The sequence below is a fragment of the Danio rerio genome, chromosome 21 (assembly GCF_049306965.1).
Source record: "Danio rerio strain Tuebingen ecotype United States chromosome 21, GRCz12tu, whole genome shotgun sequence".
NCBI classification, from domain to species: domain Eukaryota; kingdom Metazoa; phylum Chordata; class Actinopteri; order Cypriniformes; family Danionidae; genus Danio; species Danio rerio.
The window spans coordinates 3,802,501-3,824,253 of NC_133196.1; the positions used below are offsets into that span (position 1 = coordinate 3,802,501).

Genomic DNA, 21,753 nt, shown 5'->3' on the forward strand with positions numbered 1-21,753 from the left:
TAAAAGTGGGAAAAGGCTGTTAAATTTAAATTAAAGTCTGTAGATAGTTGAGCTTTAAAGTAAAGTTTGGCAGTTGAGATTTAAAAAAAACAAAAAGGTGGGGAAAAAAAATCCTAACTCTGTAAGAAAGTTGTCAGTTAAGATTTTTTAAAAACAAAGGCGGGAAAAAAGAATCTTAACTCTGGAAGAAAGTTTGGCAGTTGAGATTTAAAAAACAAAAAGGTGGGGAAAAATCTTAACTCTGGAAGAAAGTTTGGCAGTTGAGTTAAAAAAAAAACAGAAAGGCGAGAAAAAAGAGTCTCAACTCTGAAAAGAAGTTTGCCAGTTGAGATTTAAAAAAACAAAAAGGAATCTTTAACTTTAACACAAGAAATATTTCTGAATAAATATACTTTTTATATTATAAATTCTAGTCTGATAATAATTTTGTTGGCTTAATTTAGAGTTTTACATTGTAATAAAATTTATTTAGCCTAACAAACCCTTATCTAGCGCTATTAAAAAGTGCACCATGAATCTAGTCTAAAAATAATAAAGACTTTAAAAAGCTGCGTTTTTCCAGACATAATACACTCTAATCTTTATTAGGTTGTACATTTAATAAAAGAGGGAAAAGACTGGTTCATTTAAATTTCTAGTTTGATAGCTGTAAGAACATTTCTAAATAAACTTTACTCCTATCAAATCTTATAATTATTTTATAGTTTTGAAAGGAACTTTGGCAGTTGAGATTTAAAAAAAAACCAAAAAAGAATCTTAACTCTGAAATAAATTGTGGCAGTTGAGATGAAAAAAGGTGGGAAATTAGAACCTGTAACTCGAACACTGAGGACATTTCTAAATAAATTTGACTCCTATTTCTATCTAGTCTTATAGCTTTGATAGTTGAGCTTTGAAAGGAACTTAGGCAGTTGAGATTTAAAAACAAGGAAGGGGGGCTATCTATCTAGTCTTATGATAACAATGATGGCTTAATACAAATTTTACATTTAATAAAATAGGAAAAATAACAAATGTGAGCTAACAAATCCTAATTTAGAAGCGCTCTTCTAAAGTGCACCACGAACCTTGTCCAAAAATAATAAAGGCATTTGAAAAGCTGTATTTTTCGGACAGCAGCTTTTCGGATGGTCTTAAACTACAGGCCATGAATGGAGCCTGAATTGTACCTGCGGATTCCCTGAAATGTTTACAGTGACTTTTTAAGAGGCATTTTGGCAGCATTGTCCTTCATTCATGGCTATGAATAGAGTTTAATCTCAGTGTGTCTCGTCCCCGTGGTCACTGGAGGCATGTGGATGGATGCTTTCATACGTCCCGCCACCGTCGAAGCTGTTGACTGGCGTTTAGTAGGCCAAAAAAAAATCTTCTGCGCCAAAGTAAATGAGATTTAAACGTCAACATTACTTTTTTTTTTTCTTGTACATTGTCTGTCTTTATTCTCTATATTATCGAGCTTAGCACTTACTAATCAACATTTTAATGTCTTTTCTGTTGTTGCTAAGAGACGGTTACTATAATTACCCTTTGAACATTACGTCCAATAACCAGCAACATATCTTTTAAATGAAGAATCTCGTGTTTCAAACAATATGACCCTGCAGGTGAATACACATTTATAAATATAGATTCAAGAGAGGGGATTGGATCTGTAAATGCAAACATATATGATTGAGGTTGAATTCTGCCACAGAAAAAATGCAGATGTTTGATTTAGTTTTTTTCTTTTCTGATTCTTAAGAACATCTTTGATCATTTTGAGTGTATAAATAACACAAACTCTTCAAACAGTTTTATTAAAACACACTCTTAAGAAACTTCTCTTTGAATTCTGAATTGTCTTTGAAAAGTTTTTCGCAATTGGAGAATCTGTGCAAACTTTTAATAGTATGAAAAAATATTTACTTTGACATTTAATACATTGTTGACTTTATTATGATTTGACATTGGAAAATATGGGAGAAAATTTGTAGAAAAATTATGATTAGAATATTTTAAAAAGGGAAGAAAAAATGGCTATATGCCATCTTATAATACATGTAACCTTACACGTGTGAAATTAACCCTAAATCGAATAAGACGGAAAACTATTGTGGTTGAACTGGCCACTTTATTAGGTATACCTGCACAACTGCTTACTAATGCAAATTTCTAATCAGCCATGGCAGCAACTCAGTGCATTTAGGCATGTAGACATGGTCAAGATGATCTGCTGCAGTTTAAACCGAGCATCAGAATAGGGAAGAAAGATGATTTGAGTGAATTTGAACGTGGCATTATTGTTGGTGCCAGACGGGCTAGTCTGAGTATTTCAGAAACTGCTGATATATTGGGATTTTCACGCACAACCACCTCTAAGCGGCAGTTCTGTGGCCGCAAATACCTTGTTGATGGTTTGAGGAGAATGGCCAGACTTGTTCGAGCTGATAGAAAGGCAACAGTAACTCAAATAACCATACAAAGTCTGCAGAAGAGCATCTCTGAACACACAACACATCGAACCTTGAGGCGGATGGGCTACAGCAACAGAAGATTGTGTCTTTTGATGGCTACTTCCAGCAGGATAACGCACCATGTCACTGAATTATCTCAGACTGGTTTCTTGAACATGACAATGAGTTCACTGTACTCAAATGGCCTCCACAGTCAGCAGATATCAATCCAATAGAGCACTTTTTGCATGTGGTGGAAAGGGAGATTCACTTAATTTATGTGCAGCCGGCAAATCTGCAACAACTGCATGATTCTATCATGTCAATGTGGAGCAAAATCTCTGAGGAATATTTCCAGTACCTTGTTGAATCTGTGCCACGAAGGATTAAGGCAGTTCTGAAAGCAAAAGAAGGTCCAACCTGATACTAGTAAGGTGTACCTAATAAAGTGGCCGGTGAGCTTTTATTTAAATTCAAATTTGTAGTTGCATAGTTGACCTTTTTAAGGGCTTTTGGCAGTTGAGATTTAAAAAAACAAAAAGGCGGGAAACAAATAACCGTTTCTGTAATAACATGATGCTTTTTGCCTAGTCTTATAATGTGTTGTTACCTTTACTAGATTTTTACATTCAATAATATAAGAAGAAAAAAAACTTTCTTGTAGGTTTATTTAGTTAAATGGCTGACATTTGAAATAATTATTGGCAGTAGATGTAAATAAAAACAAAAAAGGTGGCAAAAACATCCGGTACATGTCAAGCGATGCTGCAACATGATAAAAAAAATACTTTTTCCATGTTTAAATGAGTTTTTGTCCTGAGCATTCATAATGACGATGCACACAAGTTTCTATTTTAGAAACAGTTTATATATCTGCAAGATGAAAAACAGCATTAACTACTATGAAAATGATCACCTCTTGTGCTGATTTTGTGCTTTGTTCAATGTCAAAAGTGCTAATGAGAATGTGAGCACCTTTTTACATGCCATAGAGGTTTAATATTTATTAATTACATCACAAACCTGTCCATTTTATTAAGAGTGCGGTGTATATTCTGAACGGCTGCTATTAAATGTTATGTAATGTCATGGCTGGTGCGTACAGACCAATAGCATGTCGCTGGAATCTTGTTGTTAGGACATGGCGTGATGTGCTTTATTTTAAAATGGTTCTTCATGATGATGCAATTCTAGAATTAGCTTAAAGACATGTTAACTAAGAAACATTTCACAGTTAACACTGTAATTTTTAAACCCTTTTCTATCTAGTATTTTAATATTTTGAAGACCCTATTAGAATTGTACAATTAATAAAACAGGAAAACAGGAGAATTTAGCCCAAGACAACCTAATTTATAAGCGCTCTTCTGAAGTGCGCCACAATCTCGTCTAAAAATATTAAAGACTTTAAATTGCTGATTTGAAAATGCTTCTTCAGGATGATACAATTCTGAATAGGATTGTAAATCACCCATAAAATGCAGTCTTTTAATTTTGTCAGATGGCGAACAGAGAAGGACATAGGAAAAGGGAAGGATGAGATCTCTTCCTCTCCCCTGAAGTTCCCTGACAGGTCGGGTAAAACTAAAAAAAAAGAAGAAGAAAAAAGCGTGCCCCACCCTGGAAAATCCAGCCAAGATAAATAGGCGTTTGGAGCTAAAAACAACAGTAGGGAGGGAAAGAAAAAAGCAGCGAGGTCTCCCACCCACCCTGGAAGCACATGCATTTCTCGTCTGGTCTTTTCTCAGTCCGGCCCTCCACACCTCCTCACTCACGCCCTTAATTATAGTGTGTGTGTTTGAGGGCCGACACACGCGCGCAACACTGACTAACTGCTGCAGATCTTCCCTGTTTACTCCCTACTTCTGACATGCCTCAGTTTGTTTCAAAAACAACTTTAAAACATTTGCAAGTAAACTTTACGATCTAGCGTGTAGAATTAAATTAATTTTATGTAAAACACATTCTCTAATCTTTTATTTATTTTAAAATAAAATATTTTGTTACAGTCTTCAAATTAATTTTTTAAACTAGAGATTTCTGTATTTAAATTTTTTTTTCTTGATGTATGATATTACTTAAATAGAAGTAACATAATAATTATGATAATTTAAAAACAAATTGAACAAAATTGCAAGTAAACTTCACAAATAAAGAATTAAATATGAATTTTGCGAAATAGAAAAACTAAAAGTATTTTTTTGTGACAGGCATACTCTTGATAGTCTTTATATGATTTATTTTAGAGTCTTTAAATGTAACTTTTTACACTAGAGATGTCTATATTTTAAGATTTTTTTCTTGATGTACGATATTAATTAAATAGAAATAACATAATGAATATGATAATTTAAGAACAATTTAAAGTTTACAAATAAAGAATCAGCAAGTTACGTGTTGAAATAAAGGAGAATTTTGCAAAGTAGAAAAACTGAAAGTATTTTCTGACTAATGCATACTCTTAATAGTCGTTTTTTGATTGCTTTTAGAGTCTTTACTTTTATTTTTTTACACATTTATTTTTACAATAAAACAATGATAACTGTAGCATTTTTGCATGTTTATTGAATTAATGTAAACCTTAAATCAATTACAAAGAATTTACAAGTAACACTGAGTTAAATGTGATTTTAACTACAAATTGCTAAATGAAAAGTTGTAAAAGTTTTAAAACAGTAAAAAAATTAAATAAATTCAATTCTAATAAAATGTAAAAATATACTAAAACTAAGAAAAAATATATTTATTTACTAAAATAAATAAATATTTATAAAATGTTTTTTTTCTTTCAACAGGATATATATATATATATATATATATATATATATATATATATATATATATATATATATATATATATATATATATATATATATATATATATATATATATATAGGTAGATTTATGATATATGGTAAATATATATATATATATATTATATAAATATAATATTAATAAACCTTATTAGATTAAAACAATTTTTTTTTTTTTTGCATTGATCACATCCTTAAAGCAAAATAAATCTTGTGCACTGAAAAAAAACATGATTTATTGGATTTATTTATTGTACTTGGTTGCAAACAATTAATATAAGCTGAATTCTAACAAACAAATTAATTTTAACATTACTAAATTTGATTTGGTTGTTTAAATTTAGCCCATATAAATTGTTTGCAACCGCTTACCTTTAATAAAGAAATACTAACTCCAATGAATAAAATTAAGTAAAATTGTACCAAACAAACTTCATAAATCTCGTTTAAATCCTTTTTTTCCTTCATTTATTGTTGTCATTTTCTTTGCAACTCTTCTATAATACTGACCGTATACCTCAATCAAAACGCCACATTTTAATGTTTCATATTTAGTCTGTGAAGCCGTTGTCCGTGTTGTTCCCAGCGTGTAAGTGAGAAGTGACCCACAGACACAGATGCTATCAGAAATCCTGTCTGAAGTGTTGATGTGACACTGCTAGTAAAGATTAATATCACATCTCACTTTGTCCATCTCTAGACACCGCTTCCATATCTGAGCGTGTGTGTGTGTGTGTGTGTGTGTGTGTGTGTGTGTGTGTGTGTGTGTGTGTGTGTGTGTGTGTGTGTGTGTGTGTGTGTGTGTGTGAAAAGATTCGATAATCTGTTGGAGTAGAGTTATCCTACAGACGTGCTGCAGGGTTGCTTTTTGTGGTTTGCTTGTTGTTCATAATGATAAGAAGACGTCATTTTCCACTAAGTCGTATTTTTTCATACAGTTCACACAGGCTACTCATTACTGTTTGGGGAAACGTCATTTGTTTGGTTGTTTTTATGAGATTATGATCGAATATGTTATTATCCTGTATTAACTTTTGTTTTAACTTCTTTTAACTGCCATTGTAAGCGCCTGGTTGATCTTTTGTCCAAAGGTTATCATTAAAGTAAAAAGTAGCTCAAAATTTGTGGTGTCAGGAGCACAAATTAACCAAAGAAAATGCTTGTAGTTCTAAAAGTAGGGCAGCATGGTGGCTCAATGGTTAGCACTGTTGCCTCACAGCAAGAACGTCGCTAGTTCGAGTCCTGGCTGAGCCAGTTGGCATTTCTGTGTGGAGTTTGCATGTTTTCCCCATGTTGGTGTGGGTTTCCTCCGGGTGCTCCGGTTTCCCCCACAGTACAGAGACAAGCGCTGTAGGTGAATTCAATAAACTGAATTGGCCGTAGTGTGTTTGTGTGTATGTGTGTGTGTGTGTGTGTGTGTGTGTGTGTATGTGTGTGTGTGTGTGTGTGTGTGTGTGTGTGTGTGTGTGTGTGTGTGTGTGTGTGTGTGTGTGTGTGTGTGTGTGTGTGTGTGTGTGTGTGTGTGTGTATGTGAGTGTGTGAGTGAATGTGTATGGATGTTTCCCAGTATTGGGTTGCGGCTGGAAGGGCATCTGCTATATATAACAACAAATGCTGGAATAGTTGGCGGTTCATTTTGCTGTGACGATCTCTGAAATGGAGACTAAGGTGAAGGAAAGGAAACCGTTCTTAAGTGCTATAAGTCATAAAACATTTTATGGGTCAAAGATAAGGCGTCCTATATTTTGGTCTCACAATGAATGTACTAAAGTGATTTATATATACAAATGTGCAAGTATAGTGTAGTTTTAATGTGTTAAGTAACTTTTCTGAAAATGAAATGACAAGATATTGTTAAAATTACATTGCATTGTCAGTGAAACACTTATATAAATAAAACACACACACATTTAATTTCTTTATATTTGATTAAGTTTACTACTAAATCAATAAACACAAAGTCATCTTTAATTCTTTTTTATATTATTAGTTTTTATTGATTTTATATATATATATATAAATTATTATTATATATATAAATATATATAAATTACATGTGCATATACACACATACATCCATTCCACACATATATGCTTGAATGCACTGAAATATTAAATTAACCTTGTATTTTATATATATATAGAATAAGTATAAAATAAAAGATTGTCAAACTGATGCATAACCTCTAGAATTATGTAAATGTTATATAATTGTAAATAATTATATTGTCGTTGTGGAGAAAGCCAGCCATTTATTGCATTTCTTCTCAAAGAACTCTTAGTGCATCTGTAATTTTTTTCCATTTTATCAGCTTCTGCTATTATATCTTTAATTCACAATTAAAATGAAATAAATCAGTGTACTTTATTATATTTTTGTTATTTAATTTCTATTTGAGTAACATCATATGCTGAGAAATAATCCTAAAAGTGTAACCATCGCTGTTCAAAAAAATAAAGAAATATGCAAATAAACCTAAGAGTCTTTTAGTGTTATCAATTGAGTATTTTTTAAAACATGCCCAACAAGACTTTTCACTTAATTTAGATGAAAAAAAATTAAATAGTAAACTTTTAAATGTGTAAGACAGCCAACACAATTTTACAGCTTTATTGCAGTTTTATTAATCCAAATGATTTGCATGTTTTGCTTTTAACTTTTCCTTTAACGCATATTTGTAGCCTTTAAACATTTGCAGCATTTTAATATATATATATATATATATATATATATATATATATATATATATATATATATATATATATATATATATATATATATATATATATACAGTTGAATCCAGAATTATTAACCCCCATTTAAATTTTTTTCCTTTTTAAATATTTCCCAAACAATGTTTAATGGAGCAAGGAAATTTTCACAGTATTTATGATAATATTTTGTCTTCTGGAGAAAGTCTTATTTGTTTTATTTTGGCTAGAATAAAAGCAGTTTTTATTTATTTAAAAGCCATTTTAAGGTTAATGCTTATTTTTAGGCTAAATCTTCCCATATTGAGCGTTCTGTTTAAAGGGGGTTCAGAAATTAATCTTCAGGATGTATTATAGTGTGTTAGTCTGCAGTTTGTGGAAAGAGCTGAAGAAAATACCCCTACACAGTGTCTGCTCTTTAGCCCCAAAAAAAGCCACGCGTTCATTTTTTAATTTTTTTTTTGCACAGAAAGGCATTCTGTGTGCTTCCTGCAGCTCTATTTAAAAGAAAAATGTTTGCTAGATGTTAAGCTTTGATATTGCATCATTGTCAGCAGAAATTAGCATGGAACAAGCACGTCACAAAATCGCTCTACTTCTTTATTTTTCACCAATCACCTCTGACATTTTTTTCGCGACATGAAAGCAATATTAAAAACGCTTCTTTATAAAAAGAGGATGCATGCAGAGTGATTAATCAAAACATTGAATATTTATCGCACATGAAGGCATAGATCACAAAATTAAAATGAACTTCATGTGGTTTTTTGTGATTCATAAAATGCAAAAGAAACAAACATATAAATGCAAACCATGATTATTAATACATGTAGCTCCTGACAATACATTGAAAAGATCAGTCTCTGCTAGAAATGTAACATTATTTACAATTGTTTATTCACAACCTAAGCACTTTTTTCAATCTGAAGTAGGGCTGAGGAAATTATTAAATAATGCTCTTTTTTTTATGCGCAGACTAATCATTTGATTTCATAAGACCTCAGCATACCATCACTCTGTGAAAAGCAATCAGTTACTTCGTTTACAATAAGTAAACCCAGCTTGGAACTTGAAGTTGACTTTCCACATGGTTCATTTATTTGATCAATATAAAAGCAACAGGTTTACTCACTTTTTAAGTAAGGTCAACTAATCCCTTTAAAAAAAAGTGAGTAAAGCTGTTATTTTTAAAGTCAGCTAATCGCTTTAAAAGCAACCGGTTTACTCCCCTTTAAAAAGTAAAGTCAGCTTATCATTTTAAAAACAACAGGTTTACTCACTTTTTTAAAGTCAGCTAATCGGTTCAAAAGCAACTGGTTTACTCTCTTATTTTAAGTAAAGTCAACTAATCGCTTTAAGAACAAGCTTACTCACCTTTTAAAGTAAACTAATCGCTTTAAAACCAGTTTACTATTTTTTTTGCTCAACTAACTGCTTTAAAAGTAATGGATTTACTTGCTTTATTAAGTAAAGTCACTTTTATTAAGAAATGTCAAATAATCGCTTCATATAAAAGTGAGTAAACCTATTGCTTTTAAAGCGATTATCTGACTTTACTTTAAAAAGTGAGTAAATCTGTTGTGGTTATAGCGATTATTTGACTACTTAAAATAAGTGAGTAAACCTGTTGCTTTTAAAGTAAAGTCAACTAATCGCTACATTAATAAGTTTACTCACTTCTATAAGTCAACTAATAGCTTTAAAAGCAAAAGACTTTATTAAAAAAGCAAGTAAACGTGTTATTTTGAAGCGATTAGTTGACTTTACTCTAAAAAGTGAGTAAATCTGTTGTGGTTATAGCGATTATTTGACTACTTAAAGTAAGTGAGTAAACCTGTTGCTTTTAATGTAAAGTCAACTAATCGCTACATTAATAAGTTTACTCACTTCTATAAGTCAACTAATCGCTTTTAAAGCAAAAGACTTTATTAAAAAAGCAAGTAAACGTGTTGTTTTTGAAGCGATTAGTTGACTTTACTCTAAAAAGTGAGTAAATTTGTTGTGGTTTTAGCGATTATTTGACTACTTAAAGTAAGTGAGTAAACCTGTTGCTTTCAATGTAAAGTCAACTAATCGCTTTAATAATAAGTTTACTCACTTCTTAAAGTCAACTAATCACTTTTAAAGCAAAAGACTTTATTAAAAAAGCAAGTAAACGTGTTATTTTGAAGCGATTAGTTGACTTTACTCTAAAAAGTGAGTAAATCTGTTGTGCTTATAGCGATTATTTGACTACTTAAAAGAAGTGAGTAAACCTGTTGCTTTTAATGTAAAGTCAACTAATCGCTTTACTAATAAGTTTACTCACTTCTTAAAGTCAACTAATCACTTTTAAAGCAAAAGACTTTATTAAAAAAGCAAGTAAACTTGTTGTTTTTGAACCAATTAGTTGACTTTACTTTAAAAAGCAGGTAAATAGTGAGTAAATATGTTGCTTTTAAAGCAATTAGTGGACTTAAAGCAAATAAACCCATTACTTTAAAGCGGTTAGTTGACTACTTAAATGCAAGTAAACTTGTTGCTTTTGAAGCGATTAGTTGTCTTTACTTAAAAATGCAGGTAGATCTGTTGCTTTTTTAAGCCTTTAGTTGACTACTTGGTGAGTAAATCTGTTGTTTTTTAAGCAATTAGTTGACTTCAACAAGTAAGTAAACTTAGTAATTAGTTGACTTCACTTTAAAAGCAACAGGTTTACTCATTTATTTTAAGTAAAGTCAACTAATCGCTTTAATAACAAGTTTACTCACGTTTTGAAGTCAACTAATTGCTTTAAAACCAACAGGTTTACTCACTTTAAGTAAAGTCAACTAAATGAAGTTTATTTATAAACTAATTTGAAGAGGATCTCATGCTTATGATTGCTTGCAGCTGGTCCTGCATTACACTATTTATGATTCACCAATCAGACGATTCCTAAGCCACTATAAATAGTTTCATATAACAGCCATCTTTCTTTTGAAGAATCCTCCTTTCCACCCCTACTCCTCCTCCTTTCCTAGATGGGTGGCCCAGTGGTTAGCACTGTTGCCTCACAGCAAGAACGTCACTGATTCTAGTCCTTACCAAGCCAGCTGACGTTTCTGTGCGGAGTTTACACATTCTCCCAGTGCTCATGTGGGTTTCCCATGGGTTCCCCGGTTTCCTACCTCCGAAAACATGCAACTTAAGTTAGCTGACTAATCCAAATAAGCACCATAGACAGGCTCCAAGTAAGTAGTTATCTCTTAAGAGCAGTCACTTTCTGTTCATCTGCTACTACAGCAGGGGAGTTCTCCAGATCTACCTGAGCTCAAACTCCCCTCTCGCCTTGCAAATGGGAGGGAGCCCCGAGCTCAGGGCTCTCTCCAGGGACAGCATGCCAAACAAGCTTTATAATCAATCATCAGCTAAGTGTGAACTCCTAAAAGGCTTTAAAAAGCAACTGTCACGTCTGCTGTAGTGCCATCTTGTGGTTTTCTGGACACTAGTTATGTAGTTATGTCCCTGTTTTGTAGTTCACGTGATCACTAATTGTTTCCAGCTGTCTGTCATTGTCTAATTATTGTTGTCTTTATAAGCCTTATGTTGTGTTTAGTTTGCCTTTGTATTTTTGCTGTTTGCTCGTGCACCCTGTTCACCCGATTCTGGTTTGTTTTGTCCGGCTCTTATCTGTACCTAGTCTGCTCACTGACTCATCGTTTTGGTTCGTTTGTTTGTTCACTTTGTTTCATGTTATGATCATATTTTTGAATTCCTGTTCTAACCTTGTTTGATTACTCTTTTGTTTATTGGGTTGTACTTTTGTCTCTGTTTGATTTTTGAACCTGGCCTGTCCCCTTCTTTATTATTAAAACTTCTATTGCTGCACTTGGATATCTCTTGTATTTTGTAAGCCCATCGTGACAGCAACAGATTTACCTGCTTTTTAAGTAAAGTCACTTTACTCGCTTTTTAAAATAAAGTCAAGTAAATGCTTTAAAAGCAAGAGGTTTACTCAATAGTCAATCACTTGAAATAAGTGTGTAAACCTGTTGCTTTTTAAGCGATTAGTTGAGTTTACTTTAATAAGTGGGTAAATCTGGTATATTTTATAGCCTTTACTTGACTTTACTTAAAGGTTCAGGACACCCCGGAGAACTTTTTTTTTTTATATTAACAGATGTGTGTGTGTTGAGCATTAGTTAAGACAATGTTAGCACCTGTCAGCTTTAATTGTGGGGAAAACTGGATAATTTTGAGCTTTTGTCAGCTAATTTCAGCTTCCGGGTTTAAAATGATTTTTGGGGCGGGATCAAAATCAGCGACGTAGCGCAGTACTGCAAGTGCAATGATGACACGTCGGTTTCTCATTATTATTCATAGCTGAGTTTTCTTATCCTATGAGAAGAGCCGGCTGCTTAATTATTCATGAGACCTGCCAGTGTCAAGCCCGAGCTGAGAGACACGGAAACCACGGCACAGTATTTAGCCGTTTATGTAGGCTCATATGCGTTTGTTTCCATGATCCACGGGGTTTGTTGCATGTTTTCCCCCGCGATCTTGTCAGGGCCGATCATACAGCAGAGCTGTGTGTGTGCTGCTAGCTTTTTTTGTAGGGAGAGCAGCACGAGAATTAGAGAATGGCGGACGCTGTCTTTTATCAGGAGTTCGTTTACATTCATCGCCGTGCTGCTGTGTTTGCCTAAATCCTCCAGATTACCAGCAGGGCTAATGGTTAAAATAGACAGGTCAGGAGACCTGCTGCATTGAGTCTGCTGGATACGGGGATTGAGGGAGAAGTCCTCATTTATAGTGTTTACATGAACACACTTATCTTTATAATGATATAAATTGTGGTTGTCTGTATATGAAATTACGAATATCCAATGTAGCAGGGCATTAAATCACTGTTCATTTCTTTGCATTTTAACTTTGTAAACTATAAACTCATGCGTCTCCTCACGGTTTGGGTCTCATTTTGTCAGCTAACTGACAACAGCAGTTATTCGCTCACCTTCTCCCCTGCTGGCTACGCCCACTTCTGCCTGATGCTCGCGGAGCTCCGCCCATTAATCATGCATCTTTTGAAAAAATTCTGAAGTAGACTTTAACCGAAAGTGGGGGGTGTCATGGCCCTTTAAAAAAAATGTGAGTAAACCTGTTGCCTTTTTAATACATGTTTTATTTATTTTATTTTTTTAAGTAATGTCAGATAATCGCTTTAAAAGCTTCATGTTTTGTTTCTTTTTAAAGTAAAGTCAACTAATCGCTTTAAAAGCAACAGGTTTACTCGCTTGTTTTACAGTGCAGGATATTAATTTAGTTTTACCTGCATGTGTTTTATTGACGTCATCTGAGGACATCATTTGAATCACTAAGGAAAGGGTTTCAGTTGAAATGTTTTTTTTTTTTTTTATGAGTAAAATGTTGCTTTCGAAAGATTCTGCAGTCTTGTACAACATTTATTAATGATAATTCAACATTTACTCATGCACTGGGAGTTAATATGAGCCAAAAAGGAAGAACTTTATTTTCATTAATGTTAGCAAAGATGAACACTGGAATAAATGTATTGTTCAATGTTTGTTCATGTTAGCAGCTAATACACTGATTTAAAGCGTTACCTTATTTCCATTTGACTGAATCAGTTCAATATTTTTTGTGAAACATACTGAATTTGAGCAGTTTTTCCTGCCGTGTCGAATGCTCATTTATAAACTCACTGTACAGAAATGAAAGCATGCATTGTAATTCCAGTCGAATCGACAATAACCTCATTTGCAGATATTTTCCTATTTTTCTCTTTGAACGTTTGAGCATTAGCAGTTCTGAGATCGACATCAATCGCAGTGTGTCATATCACAAAACATAAATGACACTGTAAGTAAAAACCCAAACTACCCCCTCAACTCTTTGATCTTTCAAAATAACACACACGTTTAATGCTTTGATCATTGTTTAACTGGGACAGCCATGTTTTAACAAGTAGTTGTTCATGTTTGCTTAACAGTTAATTGAGTGATTAATTAATTTGGAGAGTTTTTATATATTTATATACGCAGTTAAAGTCAAAATAATTAGTCCTCCTGTGAAATTTGTATTCTTTTTCAAACATTTCCCAAATTATGTTTAACAGAGCTAGGAAATTTTCACAGTATTTCCTATATTTTTTTTCTAATAAAGTCTTTTTTTTTATTTATATATTTATTTAATTAATATTTTTTTAATGTCCTGATAAATTTTTTTTGCCCTCAAGTCCGGGTCAGAGTCATTTGATTTTAAGGGTGCTTTCACACCTACACTTTTGTTTCGGAACCTGCCCAGTTAGCGCGGTTCGTTTGGCATATGTGAAACCATCAATCGCTCTCAGATCAGCGCCAAATCAATCGCTCCGAGATCGCTTGAATGAGGTGATCTCGGCTCGATTGAAACGAACTCTGGAGCGGATCGATTGCAATGAGAAAGCCAACGATCCGAGCACGGTTATATCACAGTGTTTTATGGATATGTAATAGGCATACGGCTATATGAAGAGAGAATTATGAGTAGGGCGGGAAGTTTCACGAGTCTCCGGATGCCCGCAAACGAGTGATGATCTCCCGGTAATCTCGCGTCTCCCTCCCGGCCCTCAAATAGGCACCCTTTTCACCCCTCCTCACCGCATCTCTCCTCACTCTTCAGACACGTCGCGCAAACCTTGTTAAACACCACCAAACCACCATCTCTCCTGACAGCTGAGCGGGACTCTGCAAAATAAACCCTGTCACTCTGACCAATGTGAGGAGAGTTTACTCACACGTGACTTGTTTTAGCTCTTTTGGTCCGATTAGAAACTTTGCAGTGTGAAAGCGAACCGCTCCAAGAGCAAAGAGCAACAATGTAACATTTGTAATCTCTGATTCAGAACAACTGAATCAATTCACAGTTGCGAAAGCACCCTAAGTATCTACCAATACTGAAACCCGATTCGATACTTCTGTAATGCATAAAAAAAGAATAGAGTCGCAAAGAAATAGCTCCAGGATATTCCTTATTTTAACATTCAACAACTCTTTTAAAAACAGAGCACTTCTGTGAGATAGCTTGAACAATCATTCATTCATTTTCTTTTCAGCTTAGTCTCTTTATTAATCTGGGGGTCACCACAGCAGATGCCCTTCCAGCTGCAACCCATCTCTGGGAAACATCCATTCACACTCATTCACATTCATTCATTCATTCATTCATTCATTCATTTTCTTGTCGGCTTAGTCCCTTTATTAATCCGGGGTCACCACAGAGGAATGGACCGCCAAATTATCCAGCACGTTTTTACGCAGCGGATGCCCTTCCATACACACACACACACACTCATACACTACAGACAATTTAGCTTGCCCAATTCACCTGTAGCGCATGTCTTTGGACTGTGGGGGAAACCAGAGCACCCGGAGGAAACCCACGCGAACGCAGGGAGAACATGCCTGACCAATCAAGTAATAAATAACATAAATTCGTCACTTTTGCATTTTAAACTCTGAAGTCTGTGAGAACACAGAACGTGTGCTCTGAGAAATTACATGCTGCGCTCTTCATGATGGTCACATGACCTTCATGCATTTTTAATAGAAAATTATTTACACAATACAGCATTCATACAACAATTTATTGTTGTCCCCCTTTTCAATATACACAACATGCACAAAAGCCTTACAACTGTACATTGCACAATACAAATAACACTGATTTTAATAGGAATTTCAGCAAATAAACACCCCTAATGTGTTTATGCCTTCATTACGATTTTCATTGTAAATGTTTACTTTCTGCATCTCATTTAGGCAAACTCCTAAGATAAATAAGTTCTGTATCTGAACTTTAATATTAAACGGGTATAAAACGCTGCACTTTCCACCTCCTTTATTCAGAATCCGCCACTATGACTTCTGGAACTTCTCGTGTGAGTTTTGCCCTATAGTCTGCATCAATGCATATCAGGAAAACATCCGGGAACTTTCACACATCCTCTGTTCTTGCGGTTGTGAGTTTTGGAACTGAAATTTTGCAGTTGATAATGATGTTACACGAGAAAACAAGGACACACAAGGTTCTACTTTACCAGCATTTAACCAATAGTGTCTCTGCAACAAAGTGATGTCTTGCGGCACTCGTTGCTGTTTCTATGTGAAGTTAAGAAAGAGAACTAACTCTGTGCCATGTACTGTTTAACTATTGATGTGTTTAAAAAATAACTATATATATATATATATATATATATATATATATATATATATATATATATATATATATATATATATATATATATATATATATATATATATATATATACACATACATACATACAGTTGAAGTCAGAATTATTATCCCCCCTTTGATTTTATTTTATTTTTTTCAATATTTCCCAAATGATGTTTAACAGATTTGTGAATTTTTCACAGTATGTCTGATAATATTTTTTCTTCTGGAGAAAGTTTTATTTGTTTTATTTCGGCTAGAATAAAAGCAGTTTTTAAATATCTTAAAAACAATTTTAAGGTTAATATTATTTGCCCCTTTAAGCTATATATATTTTTCGATAGTCTACAGAACAAAACCCTTGTTATACAACAACTGCCTAATTACCCTAACCTGCCAAGTTAACCTAATTAACATAGCTAAGCTTTTTAAATGTCACTTTAAGCTGTATAGAAGTGTCTTGAAAAATATCTAGTCACATATTATTTACTGTCATCATGACAAAGATAAAATAAATCAGTTATTAGAAACAGAAATTGGGGAAAAAAATAAACCGGGGCTAATAAATCTGACTTTAACTATATATATTTATATATGTACTGTATATACTGTATTTTCGTGACCTGATCGGGAGGTTACAGCCGATTCTGATCGAGTCTGAAACCATGTGATCGGGCTCGGTTTCTGATCATGGGATCGGATCTGGACATCCCTAGTCAGTATTAAGAGCCCCCTTATGAAGTTTTTTTTCCCTCCATTGTCTACTGAACAAATTACTTTTATACAATAACTAATTATTCAAACTTAACCTAAACTGTAAAAATATCCTTAAATTAGCTGTTTTCCGTATTTTGTGATTCACCTTTTTATTTCCCCCCCATTATTTGTGCTTTTGAATTCTATTATGGGACCTAAATTTTTCGTCCAACTACTTTTAACCTTGAAAAGTTGGAAAAAGGGCGGCACAGTGACTCAGTGCTAAGCACTGTTGCCTCAAAGCAAGAAGGTTGCTGCTTCGAGTCCCGGCTGGGCCAGTTGGAATTTCTGTGTGGAGTTTTTTATTTTCTTCAGTCCAAACATATGCGCTATAGATGATTTGGGTAACCTAAATTGGCCGTTGTGCGTGTGTGCGTGCGTGCGCGTGTGTGCGTGTGATTGTGTGTGTGTGTGTGTGTGTGTGTGTGTGTGTGTGTGTGTGTGTGTGTGTGTGTGTGTGTGTGTGTGTGTGTGATTGTGTGAGTGAGTGTGTGTGTGATTGTGTATTGGTGTTTTCCAGTACTAGGTTACAGCCGGAAGGGCATCCACTGTGTAAAAACATATGCTGGAATAGTTGGTGGTTCATTCCATTGTGGCGACTCCTGATAAGTCAGAGAATAAGCTGATGGAAAATGACTGAATGAAAATTGGGACAAAGTGACTGTTATGAACATTTTTAATAGTTTAAAGCTGTTGTGGCCAAACTTTTTCTTAAGAAGGGCCAAAAACCAAACTTGATATATCAAACTGTGTTACAAAATTTCCATGAATAATTTTTTTGTTTATTTAAAAAAAAAATTATAATATTACTTTAATCATATTAACTAATCCATTATATATTTTTAACATTTTATAGAAAAAATTATATAATGAAAACATAACAATTCTTTTTATAACACTATAGAGTTTAATGCTGAATACACTAGTCAAGCTGCACCTGCCTTTGCCTTCATTTGCTTGCTGAGAACTTCTGAATTGTGCTCTGAAATCTACTGAATATTTAATTAAACAATTCAAGTTTGTTTTAAGGATGACATTAAACTAGAAATGACAATATGTATAAAAACATTAACCCCAACCCTACCCAAAAATCTTCCTCTCTTCTCAGATGAAATGGAGGGCCACATTAAAGGTTACAGTGGGCCAACTTTGGCCTGCGAGTCCTAGTTTGGGCATCTCTGGTTTAAAGTGATCTATATTGTCTGGGTTGGTGTTGTATATTACGCTACAAGCACCTTGTAATACTGCCAGCACATTTTCTGTTATTTTACAGACTTATTTATCTCTCTATATGATTTCTTATACATTATAATCTAATAAAGTGACTTTTATTGACATTTTAGTAAACTGTAGAGTTGAATTTTAAACATCAAATTCAACAGAGCAAAGCTCAACACCCCATAATGCAATTCACTGTAAATAAACACTTGTGAATCACAAAATATGGGAAATGTTAATTAACAGATATTTTTACAGTGTAGTTAAATCTTTAAATTGCACTTTAAGCTGAATATCTAAGAAGTAAAATATTATACAGTCATTATGGCAAAGATAGAAGAAATGAGTTATTAGAAATGAGTAATTAAAACTATTATGTTTAAATATGTGCAAAATAATTGAAAAGAATTTAAACGTCACAGGAGTGCTAATCATTTTGACTTCAATCGGATATATTTTTGACACCTTTTCTGACTTTGTGATGCAAAGATGACCAACTCTTGATAAGGCAAAGTTACAGCATCTGCTCGGAAAAGTTAAAACAGTGTAGATTTGTGCTCAGTATTTCATCATGGGCTCTTCAGGGAGGCAGGGCTGGAGCGTGTCACGCGGCTCAGATTTACTGCTGGTAAATTGGCTAAATCCAGCCAGGGTCCTGAGGGACATCATTTAGGGGCCTCACCTGCAGGGGCACCTGTAGGTTTGAGTCTATTAGTGCTTCGCTGAGAGTCACGGCCCTGTTTACAGACAGGTCTGTGAGCTCGGGCGACGGCCAATCACAGGCTGCCGATTCAAATGCGGCATATGCTAATGGGGCTCATTTACATATTAGTCACTGCAAACTATTTAATGGTGGTTTAATTGCAGTGGACTTCAGTTTTAGAAGTTTTCAGGGTATGTAGAAGGATTTTTTACCTTACATTTTAGAGGTTCTGGTGTTTTATTCAGCTAGAAAGGTTGCATTAAGTTTAGTTCCTTCATGTTCAATCTCTTAAAATCACATGATATATATTGTTTAAAGAAAATGTATATTGTGCAATTTTTTAAAGTTAGTAATGTTGTTGAACAGATATATTGTTAAAGAAAATAAAAAGTCATAAAAAATTGCACAACTGCATAAATAATAAATTACATTAAATTAACCAGAAAATAAATAAAAATTATAAATATTAAATTATAATCTTTAGACCAGGCTTGATCAAACTGTCTATATTAAATGTCGAATTTGACATTCTAGGTTGACTCATATCTATCTACTAAATAACGAAGACCCACCTAAATGTAATTACTGCCAGGCTGCTCTTACTATCAAATATATTCTGTTGGAATGTGGAAGTTTCAATACAATTAGACAATTTTTATAAGGAGAGAACTTTGATGGACATTTTAAAAAAGGTACCACCAGGAAGAATCTTAAATTATTTATCAAACATTGAACTGAAGAATCATATTTGACTTTGAATATGTTTTTTTGTGTGTGAATTTTATTTATTTATATTTTATATATTTATCAAAGTAACTTTTTATTTTAATACGAATTTGTTTTTGTAATGTAATATTTTTATGTATATTCATCTTGCCATGAAATAGCCATACGTTGCTGATGTGGCAATAAATAAATAATAATATAATAAAATTGCTACTTATTATTATTATTATTATTATTGTATGATGCTACTTTAATTACTGTATATACAGTTGATGGAAAAATTTATATCCTTTTTGTGCAAATTTTTCCGCAGTTTTAGTTTAGTTTAACAGCATAACCAAATCAATATTTCAGCTTAAAAGGGATACATTTTGCACTGCCAGTCATTTCACTTTTTTATACAATATAGAAAGTAACAAAAGACGATGTGAAACAATTTAATAAAGTAAATAATAACTATAACGATTTAACACTAATGTAATCATTATTAATAACAAAGTTTACACAATTCTAGGAGGGTCAAATATACACCTAATAGTCAAACTCTGTATTAAATAATATAGTCCAGGCATGGCATGATAACCGTTTTCAAGGTATACCATGGTTTGGTAAAGTCAAAGTTTTAAAACCGCCAAATTTTTTTGTAACACTGTTCCTAAGGTATGTGTAAGATTTTCTTATTTACATTTTTTTTTTAGGACAACAGTATCTCCAGCAGAAAAGATATCCAAAGATGCCGTTTAAATAGTTCAGAAATCTGTGTTTTTGAAACAAATGAAGACGGCAGAAGTCAATGATTTATTTGAATTATGTATCCGGATGTGTTTTCTGCTTCAAAATATTATAAATGTTTTTAGGTGTTGTTTAAAAAGTTTTGTTTTTTTACCCAGAATTTCAAAAGAATATATTTTAGAGCAGTAATCACAATACTGTGAAACCATGATATTATTTATCCAAGGTTAACATACCGTTCTAGTACCGGCCCATGCCTAATATAGTCTGAAGAGGAGACTGTGAGAGAAAGCTTAGTAGTCATCAAATTAGAAAATGTGTACCTTGCCAGTTAAAACACAGTAGCAGTTATTTTATGCTTCTACCAAATCTGGATAGAGTAATCTTATATATTCGGTCCATTTGGTCCAGATTGTTCTTAACATATTAATTTGAAGGGAAAGGAAATATGTATTTTTTTCCATAACATAAATTCCGTATACAATTGTAGGGGTTTCAGGACGTAACCAATGTCTTATCATTGCTTATTTGGCCATAATTATCAATATGTCAAATAGATATTTAACTTGTCTGGATGTCAGAAATACCTAAAAATAAAGCCGTAAATTGAAAAGAGTAAATATTCCTTCTATTACTTTATGTACGTCTACCCAGAACTGTTTTATCACTGGACACATACGTATTAGTGCATTTAAATGTGAATTCACGTACGTCTAATCAATCTTCATTTGAAATAATAAAATCACCTTCTTTTTTCCATTTCTCCGTTGAGTGAGGTTATTCATCCTTAAAAGCTAAAAAAACAACTGCCTTGATAACACCTGTGAATATTTTTATTATTGGGTCATCCAGATCTGCTTTATTTTTGATATTGTTTTTAAAGTGGCTACGTACTTGAAGATATCTATAGAAATCGGATTTATCCTAATAATATTGCTGCTTCAGACTTTTAACGTCTTTCAAAAGACCCTTCTCTGTACTTGTTGAATATTTATTCTTTTTTTTTTTTTAAATTTCAGAAGTGATAGTTAACTAATTAAGGAATTGTTCACAGCATTTTCTATATTTTTTCTTCTGGAGAAAGTCTTGTTTTATTTTGGCTAGAATAAAAGCAGTTTTAATTTTTTTCTAAAGCAATATTTGAGCAATATTTGTTTTGGATTGTCTACAGAACAAACCGCTGTTATGCAATGATCTGTCTAATTACCTTAAACCTAATTAACCTAGTTAATTAGCCTTTACTAGTCTCTTACTAGTATCTTGAATCATATCTAGTAAAATACCACCTGTAGGTTTGAGTCTATTAGTGCTTCGCTGAGACTCACGGCCCTGCAGGCAAATCTGCCTCTGTGTGAGCTCTAGTATATATATATATATATATATATATATATATATATATATATATATATATATATATATATATATATATATATATATATATATATATATATATATATACATATATATA

The 21,753-nt window shown here is 33.1% G+C and overlaps 1 protein-coding gene across 2 annotated transcripts in view; it reads right to left on the bottom strand.

Annotated features, from left to right (window-relative positions):
* zbtb7c (zinc finger and BTB domain containing 7C) overlaps positions 1-21,753 on the bottom strand; it is an 84,885-nt gene that overhangs the window by 19,032 nt on the left and 44,100 nt on the right. The window lies entirely within an intron of this gene.